Below are 9,112 nucleotides of genomic sequence, written 5' to 3'. Positions count from 1 at the left end.
ATTTGAATTTCTGTTACTGCAAACCAGACAGGCTTGTGGATTGAGGGCATTAAAAGCCCGCGAAAACCAGTTTCGGGAAGCCGAAACTCATGGAACTGAGCATACATATTGATTAGATTATAAGTACAGGACAGATTTGGGTGACAGGATGAGACCCATCAAGAAATGGGCGGACAGTTGAACGAAAACTTTAACCCATTACACTGTACAAAGAGAAGCCGTTTAACAGCCATCCAGGGCAATCTCCAGACCGATCAATATACAAACCGAGTTACGGTAACAAAGCAAAGACATTATCGGCCCAGGAAGGCCAGTTAAGCTATCACCGACTCCCGTTATGAAGACAAAACACCCCTGCAGAGAGTTCTACCCGCCAAAATTATTACAAAGACAGGACTATGATTTGGCGGGAGATAAGAATGTTCCAAAAAAAGTATAACTGTGGATTGAGTAAAGTCCATCGGTGAGTTCTCCTTCGGTTCAAAAACGCTTCGGGACAGATGCTTCGGCTTCACTACTAACTCTTCGGTTCGGACCTTCGGAACAATTTCGGTTCGGAACGTGTTCGATGTTCGGCCAGGCAAGGCCCGGCCACGACGAGAAGACGACGAGAAGAATTCGGCTTGGAAGCCAGTTCGGCCAGGCAAGGCCCGGCCACGACGGGAAGACGACAAGGGAGGCCCGGGTACTTTTGTCGGGAGATCATCGACGACCCAGTCCGGAGAAGAAGACACTCAGGTCCCGGAGTGTGCATCCAGTTCTTAAACATCACATCGGTAACGGATGCTCCAGTTCTTCTTCAACATCACATCGGTAACGGATTCATCCGTGTGCATCCAGTTCTTCAACAGCACATCGGTAACGGATCCATCCGTGGCGAACGCTCACCAAGGCTGTACCGGCTGCCTACATCGCAGGAGAACCAAGAGGAAAACAAGCTGCGCCAGAAGCTTCCAAACCCACGTGACGACGGAAAGCTGTGTCGAAAGGCTGCAAAGCCTTTTTCGCAATTCTTAAAGTGGCGAGCATGATCCCGAGTCCCTCAAATCGAAACTTAGTTAGGTTTAGGGGAGGGGGTTAAGGGTAATTGTAATGTGTTACCCCTTTCACGATGTGCCGTGTGTTCCCCATTTCTATAGAGTTAAGTTTATAGATGTGTGCATGCTTGCAGTTGCTTTAATCTGTGCATATGACATGTATTTTATAATGTTGCAAACTGTTCAATAAAGGCATCCATTTCGTGCTATTCGACCTGGTCTATTGAGTTTCTCTGCACTACAGCTCCCTGCACCTAAGTCCAAGGTCTAGAACCGTAGGGGCGAGTGGGTCGAACCACTCACGGGTAATTATTCCAAGAAGCCTGGCAGGAGACCAGAGCAAGCAAGAGAAACCCCCTACACATCGGGTATCATGGAGGTTAGCCACGACTCTGTTAGGAACATGGCACAGCACTCCCTAATGTCCCGCTGTGAGGCGATACGGCAATTCAACTCGTCAATCTTATTTGCCAGAGATTGAACATTGGCAAAGAGAATGCTGGGCAAAGCTGGTTTCCACCCCCGTCTGCGTGATCTAACTCACAGGCCTGCCCGCAACCCCCGCCTGTGGGCTCGTCTGCACCTTCTCCCCGGGGCCTGATGGTTCTGGTCGAGGGGTGGACTCCCCTGCCCCTGCTGCTCTCTATTGTCCCTCAGTACCTCCACAGGAAAGTCTTTTGTTAAGTTTCTTGTTGTGATGTCTGTATTTCCGTTAAAAACCACTGGAATATTCCGTAATTCCAAGAGTGTTTGGCGACTATATATAGTAACCACTTTCACGCTCAGGATGCACATAATAATAAATAAAAAGCAACAGCGAACCTGCGGGAGATGAGGCGGTCTAGCGGCGGCGATGATAAAAGTGGCAGCAAGGCAGATAGGCCCAGAGCGGCGACGGCAGCAGCAGCGGTCCCGTGGTAGACGAGGCGGCGGCTTTGAGGCAGGTATGCCTATATTCAAGGCAAGTAAGCCCATAGGCGAGGCAGGTAGGCCCAAAGGCAAGACAGGTAGGTCTAGAGGCGAGGCAGGTAGGCCCAGAGGCGAGGTAGGTAGGCCCAGAGGCGAGACAGGTAGGCCCAGAGGCGAGACAGGTAGGCCCAGAGGCAGGTATGCCTATATTCGAGGCAGGTAAGCCCAGAGGCTGTGAGGCAGGTATGCCTATATTCGAGGCAGGTAAGCCCAGAGGTGAGGCAGGTAGGTCTAGAGGCGAGGCAGGTAGGCCCAGAGGCGAGACAGGTAGGCCCAGAGGCAAGGCAGGTAGGACTAGAGGCAAGACAGGTGTGTAAACAACCCAGTGTGCTTGCTGTCCGATGATTGGCTGATTCAAATGGGCTACTCCCCAGTGTAAACAAACAGCTTGTAGGTTACCGGACCCACCCAATACCACAGGGTGACTGACAGCTCGGGCTCCATTCAAACCCACTACAGGGCAGCGCTGAGCTTTTTCATATGCTAACAGCCTGTCTGTTTCATATGCTAACAGCTTATCTGTCCTTTTAAATTCTGTTTCCATGAGGTCTGTTCAGCCATTTTTAACAGTCCAAAACTCAAGAGTACATCTTTTAATAAAATGTACAATCTTACAGTGTGCGATTTTCAAAAAGTTCTTTGATCCAGTGTCCAAGTGCTGCCCAGCTTGCGAGCTTTTTAACGCAGCCTTTTGCGGTTCTGGGTATGTTTTAAAACATTGTCCAAACCAGAGACAATTTAAATCACACAAGTCTTCATCCACGATGTGGATTAATATTTCCCGATCTTCGGGGGCTGAGGGGATTTTGCGAACCCCTACATTCACCCCTTGGATACGTCCAACTTGCTTGTAGTATCCTCTTGAAGAAGTGAGCAATATTTTCCGAACCCCCACAAACAACCATCCCCTGTATTTACCTATGGCTACCTATCACTGATCCCCCGACCCATCTATTCCCCTCAAATCCGAGAATAACCGTGGTATGGTAGGCATCTACAGATACATCAATTACAAAATGTTACAATAAGGGATACTCATACCCCTGCACCACTTGTTACATTATAACATATTACAAAATGTTGCAATCTTGGTTATACAATGTAATCAAAATGATCCCAAGCACGGAGAGGGTCCTACACCTCTGCACCGCTTGGAACTGTAAAACAAAATACAAAAATCTTCATTAAACATTTGAAACAAAGTGCTGAAACATTTGAAACAAAATGCTGAAATGAACCCTGACCATCACGTGCCAATGATGGGTCACGAAATTCGAGTGTGTGTTGCTCCTCCCACCCGGGCACTAAATGTACCTTACACCCCCGCTTTAATGGTCTTAAATCTTTAAAACATACAGAATGGATTTTACAGAACAGTCTGATCCGCCAGCCCCGAGCCGTTCCCTTGTCCCTTTGTGGAAGCGGGGTAACCTTCATGTTTCACAGACCGAGACCGGGGAGTATGGGGTCGCGACTCCCAGTTCCTCCCCCTCCCGTCTTCCCTCGACTGACTGCAGAAAATGATGGGTGCCTGTGTGGCGGCTCTCACTGGCCCCACACTCAAACTTGGACCCCAGATCCGGCCACCCACTCATCCTTCCCAGCCACACCTACACTCTAACTTTGCCCGTGGGCCCTGGATGAGTTCCTCTCTTCCCCAAATGCACGCACACGACTCTTGGGTCTCCCCCTGCCCATTACAATCTTTCCAAGGCCATCAGCACCCACTCCCAGGGAACGCGTCCCTATCTTACAAGGCGCCCGCGCTTCCCCGCCATGACTCCTCAATAGCGAGGTCTCCCGCAAGTGAAATTCAGTCAGGATAGTGCTGGGCCAGCTGAGGCCATCTCTTCTGCGTAGGATGAGTAGGCAGGTTCCTCCGGACCATGTCCGGTTTCTCCCGAAAGTTGCTGTGGGTTCGCCTCCTGGATTTGTCCAGTGGTGAGGTGATCCCCAACATTCTGTATATCTTCATTCGATGCCCAGCTCAGGCTGGGCAAACATGGCTGCTCCTTTGTCCACTCTCCTGCAAAAGAACTTAAAAGGACATGCAGCCAGGTCTCTCACTGACCTGCTGCCTTAGGTGGAGACATGGTCGGGTCCCTCGACCTCGGACCAAAATACAAGCATTTGGCACACTTATAAACTTAAACTTTAAACTTAAACTCAAAACTACTAGTTACATTCTAAACTTAAAATTTAAACACTTTGAAAGCAAGCTATAAACATTGGTAACTTAACACAAAGCTATAATACAAATGCCGCCCGTCTCCGGACGGCCAGGCTAATCTCTGGTGTCACTGTCACAGATTATTGCTGCCTGCAGCGAGGCTGGACTGCCTCCTGCTTCTGGACCCTGGCAGCTTATGACTGCTAGTTGGGGATCTCTGTGATCTCTTTCCTCCCGGGCTCGGGAGATTGCTCTTTGTGGTGGGTACTCTGGTGACCATCTTATCTTGGGCTTGCGGACCCACTGAGACCTTCTGAGTGGCGTCTCTGTGGGGGAAACTTTGGCTGATGGACCCTGAGCCTGGGTCACAGCCCTAGCTGGCTGGGAACCTGCTCCCCCGATGCAAACAGCCCGCACTGTTTAATATACCTGGCAGCCTGCCAGTAATCTGGGTTTGTCTCCTTTTCCCTACCCCCTCCTGTACTGGGGGCAGGTACCCCCTCAACACCCGCTGCTGGTGGCTGAAAAGCTTCCTCTCCAGGTCCAAAACCTGGTACCTGCTCCTTCCATATGTCCGCTGCAAGAGGAATTGCTATCACTTCCTCCCCAGAGTCCCACACCATAGGGGGAACCACTCTAGAAGCGGGCTGGGAAGCTTGTCCCTTTAAACAGGCGACTGCGCCTGCGCGAACCTCCTCCCCGGAGTACCACGGCAGAGGCTGTGAAACCTCTGTATTCAAACAGGCAACTGCGCCTGCACGGGAAAACTGAAGAGGAGCCGCTGTGGTCACGGGCTGGGGAACTGCATCTGCGTGAACCTCCTCACCGGAGGCCCACGGCAGAGGCTGTGAAACCTCTGTATTCAAACAGGCGACTGCGCCTGCACAGGGAAACTGAAGAGGCGCCGCTATGGTCACGGGCTGGAGAACTGTGCCTGCGTGGACCTCCTCCCCGGAGTCCCACGGCAGAGGCTGTGAAACCTCTGTATTCAAACAGGTGACTGTGCCTGCGCGGGAAAACTGAAGAGGAGCCATTGTGGTCATGGGCTGGGGAACTGTGCCTGCGTGAACAGACCGTTCAAAAGACTGGGGAATTCCTGTCTCCAGACCAGCGACTACGCATGCGCGGGCAGTCTCTTCAAGGACGGCTCCTCCCTGGGGTCCCCCAAGCAATTTTCTGTGAATGAACTTGCAGCAGCCTGCAGATTTCTACTCTCAGGCTGCGGTTTCTCTGTTTCTGAACTAAATAACTGGTTCAAATTTAAACTTTGGCCAAAATTTAGGTCCCACTGGGGCGGGGAAGTGTCCCAATTGGTGGGCCGGACAACTTTTCCCTTGAAACAAGCCACAATGCCTGTCTTTACAGCCTGTGAACTTTAACTTGTATGGTCAGATTTATACAATTTACATTGGTTGGCATGGAACCACTTTGTGCACCGGGGTAGTTTTACTGCATAGACCATGGGGCTGGCCCTATCAACTATACTATAGGGTCCCATGTAGAGTGGCTCTAAACTTCCCACCCGGGCATAGTTTCTTACCATCACTAGGTCTCCTGTCTCCCACTGGTGGCTATTGCTAGGCTCAAGCTGCAGCCAGTTATTCCGATGTTGCTTCCCCATGCTGTCTGTTGCCTGCCCATAAATTCGTACCCCCGCCTGCTCCTGACCGGTGAATCCCGATAGTATGTATGGAAGCCCGTTAGACAGAGGTGAGGTGGTGGGATTACCCGTATGGATCACTGTGTATGATGCCCCCGTATCCAATAGATAAGTCACTGTAACCTTCTCCACCTCCATCTGTATGTGCGGTCTCTTCCATTCATCGTACCGGAGATTACACAGGTGGACAGGCTGCGCGGGCTCCAGTCATTGTGGGGAGGCAGAGGTTGGCGAGGGGGCTGCAGCACTACCGATGGCTGCTACCTTTCCCTGATTGGCCCTGAGGAAAGATTTTATCGACTCCATGACGGACTCGACTGTATCGGGAGGAGTTTCTGTCTCTGCCTTCTGAGTTGGGGCTGCGGGTGTCCTGGCTTTATCGTCTCTCCCAGGCTTTTTACAATCCCTGTGCCAGTGGCCATCCTCCCCGCACCTGTAACAAGTGACCTTGTTCTGGGAGGGACGGCTCCCCCCCGGCACCACTCTTTCTTGTATTGAGCCCCAGGTTTAACCTTGTGGACCTTACCCTTTTGCTGGGGGGTCCCACTATTCCTACCATTCCTATATGCTACCATGAGCTGCCAGATTACAGTCTCTTCGGTTGCTAGGGGGTCTCGGTGGTCAAACCAAGTATCAGCCTTTGCTTTTATCTGGGGCAGGAAATTGGACACCAGGCAACAAAGCCATTGGGTCCGCTGCCGCTGGTTCATGTGTGCCCTATCTTGTGCCCCTATACAAGTGCTTTTGTAGACTGGCCACAGCCTGTCTGCAAATGCCTGTGGGGTCTCCCCTTCCTTCTGCAGTGTTTTCCCTATGCGATCGAACGGACTGCCATCGTTCGCACACATGGCTTCTGGTAATTCCTCCTTTAGGTCCTCAAAACCCTTCTGCCCTCTCTTAGCCTCATCTGAAAGGGTCTGATAGAGCGTACTATCAACAGAGAAAAGCAAAATTTTGGCTTTCTCTTCGTCATCACAGCCGTTAACACAGGCTGCCTGTTCTATCCCTTGGAAGTGCATTGAGGGGTCTCCCTTTTCGGAGAGCAGGGGAATATGTTTCACCAGGTCTCTGAGCAGTTGGGAATCATAGGGTACCAGATAGGTATGCTGAACAGCCCCTGGGTCATTATCGTTCACGGGCGGACCGTAACTCCATTGTCGGAGGAGGTACACTGGTTTTGGTCCCCGCCTGCCTAGCGGGACCTGCTGGCGTTCTCCTACCACCCCATTGTGCACACCTTTTTGCTGCCAGAGCTCCTCAAAACTTGGAGCTGTGGGCTGTGGTCTTGGGATCTCTAATTCCCTAGCCAGCTCTGTTCTGGGTGCTGCCTGTAGGGCGGTTTGATTTGGGCTGCTGGTACTGACGGATGGACTTCCCTTCAGACTTATGATACATACCATCCCTTTAGTCCTTAATAACTCCACACCCAAACTCTCTATATTTCTGTTACATGGGGTATGATCTGCTCCACTAAACCTTTGGTCGCAGGCCAGCTTATAAGCTGCCTTTACCTCCCTAACCATTTCCTCCTGCTCTGTTACTTCTGAGGTGAGGCGAGCATTCTCTTTCCACAGTCTCATCTTGTTACTCTTTGCTTCTGTAATTTGGCACTTTAGGAACTCTATCTTGTGCCTCACATGGCTTTTGCCCTCGCTAGCTTCTCGATTGAGGTGTGCGTTTTCCTCCTGTAACCTCATCTCACTGTCCCTAGCCTCTGTGACTTCCTGCACAAGGCGCTCTATCTCTGCCTGGCATTTCGTGACCTCTAGTGTGAGGCGTGCATTTTGTTCCCACACCCTCATCCCACTATCTCTGGCCTCATTCACCTCTCTTATGAGGCGTTCTACCTCCGCCTGGCATTTTTCAAACTCTGACTCCCGATTCTTGGCCTCTGTAACCTCCTCCCGCACCCTGATCTCACCCTTCTTAACCCAGCCACCTATACCATAATAGGTCAGCTTTCATGCTGCCGCTAACTTCTGCAGGGCTACCCACAGACTGAAATCAAGAAAAGCAAGAGCTGATGCTTTCTCCAGATCCAGACCACTTATCATATCAAAAGCTGCCTCCAGTCCCTTCGTGGTCGCCAATTTGAAGGGGGGCATCCTTTACCTGGTTTACGGTAATTTACCTGGTCAGGCAGCCTTTTGCCACTACACTGTGACCAATTCCAATTAGCAATTTCGAATCGCTAAACCCTCCTTCCAGTTCTGACTGGAGGAACTTATAATTAATGATATATTAAAAACGGACAAATGGTCTGGATGCAAGAAAGTCAAATTTTATTAAACTAAAGAAACTACACCACACGATCAAAGTAATCACAGTAAAATTGCTTAACAGGGGAAGGCAGATGGCAAAAATGAGGGATAAATGGCTACAATGTTAATTTTACAATCTTAGCAACAGTTTCCTTAAATTACCACCCCTTACTTCTCACTAGATTGTCTTGCTCATGGGTCAGAAGCCTTGCTCACCTGCAGTCCAAAGAGCAGAAGAGAAGAGAGAGATGCTCCTCGGAAGCTATCTTTTATACCCCTTTCTTTGGGACCCACCCAGATCAGATGTTTCAGGGCTAAAACAAAAGAGATCCAAACTGTCCACTTGTCTGGGATGGGTTTGGATAAAGTTGCAGTTTAAATGTGTCCATTGTCTGTGATGGCTTTTGAATAAAGCTGCAGTGGTTTGAATGTGTTCTCCCATTCATTTACAAACAAATGCTAATAGCATTCAATTGCTTTGTAAACAAAGCATTGTCCTGTGGTCATCTGGAACCGTAATTGATTGACAGTCTTGAGTGCTTAGCAAACAAAGTCTCTTTGTTCATGCTGGCAGTTTCACGCACTTGATCTTAGAGTCAATTTCAGTGAGTGGATGTGTGTAAACAACCCAGTTTACACACTTGCTGTCGGATGATTGGCTGATTCAAACCGGCTACTCCCCAGTGTAAACAAACAGCTTGTAGGTTACCGGATCCGCCTAATACCACAGGGTGACTGACAGCTCGGGCTCCATTCAAACCCACTACAGGGCAGTGCTGAGCTTTTTCATATGCTAACAGCCTGTCTGTTTGATATGCTAACAGCCTATCTGTCCTTTTAAATTCTGTTTCCATGAGGTCTGTTCAGCCATTTTTAACAGTCCAAAACTCAAGAGTACATCTTTTAATAAAATGTACAATCTTAAAGTGTGCGATTTTCACAAAGTTCTTTGATTCCAGTGTCCAAGTGCTGCCCAGCTTACGAGCTTTTTAACGCAGCCTTTTGCGGTTCTGGG

Source organism: Somniosus microcephalus, chromosome 1, assembly GCF_052327205.1.
Source record: "Somniosus microcephalus isolate GS21.2 chromosome 1, FLI_Smic_1.0, whole genome shotgun sequence".
Taxonomy (NCBI): Eukaryota; Metazoa; Chordata; class Chondrichthyes; order Squaliformes; family Somniosidae; genus Somniosus; species Somniosus microcephalus.
Note: the sequence above shows the minus strand (reverse complement) of the source record.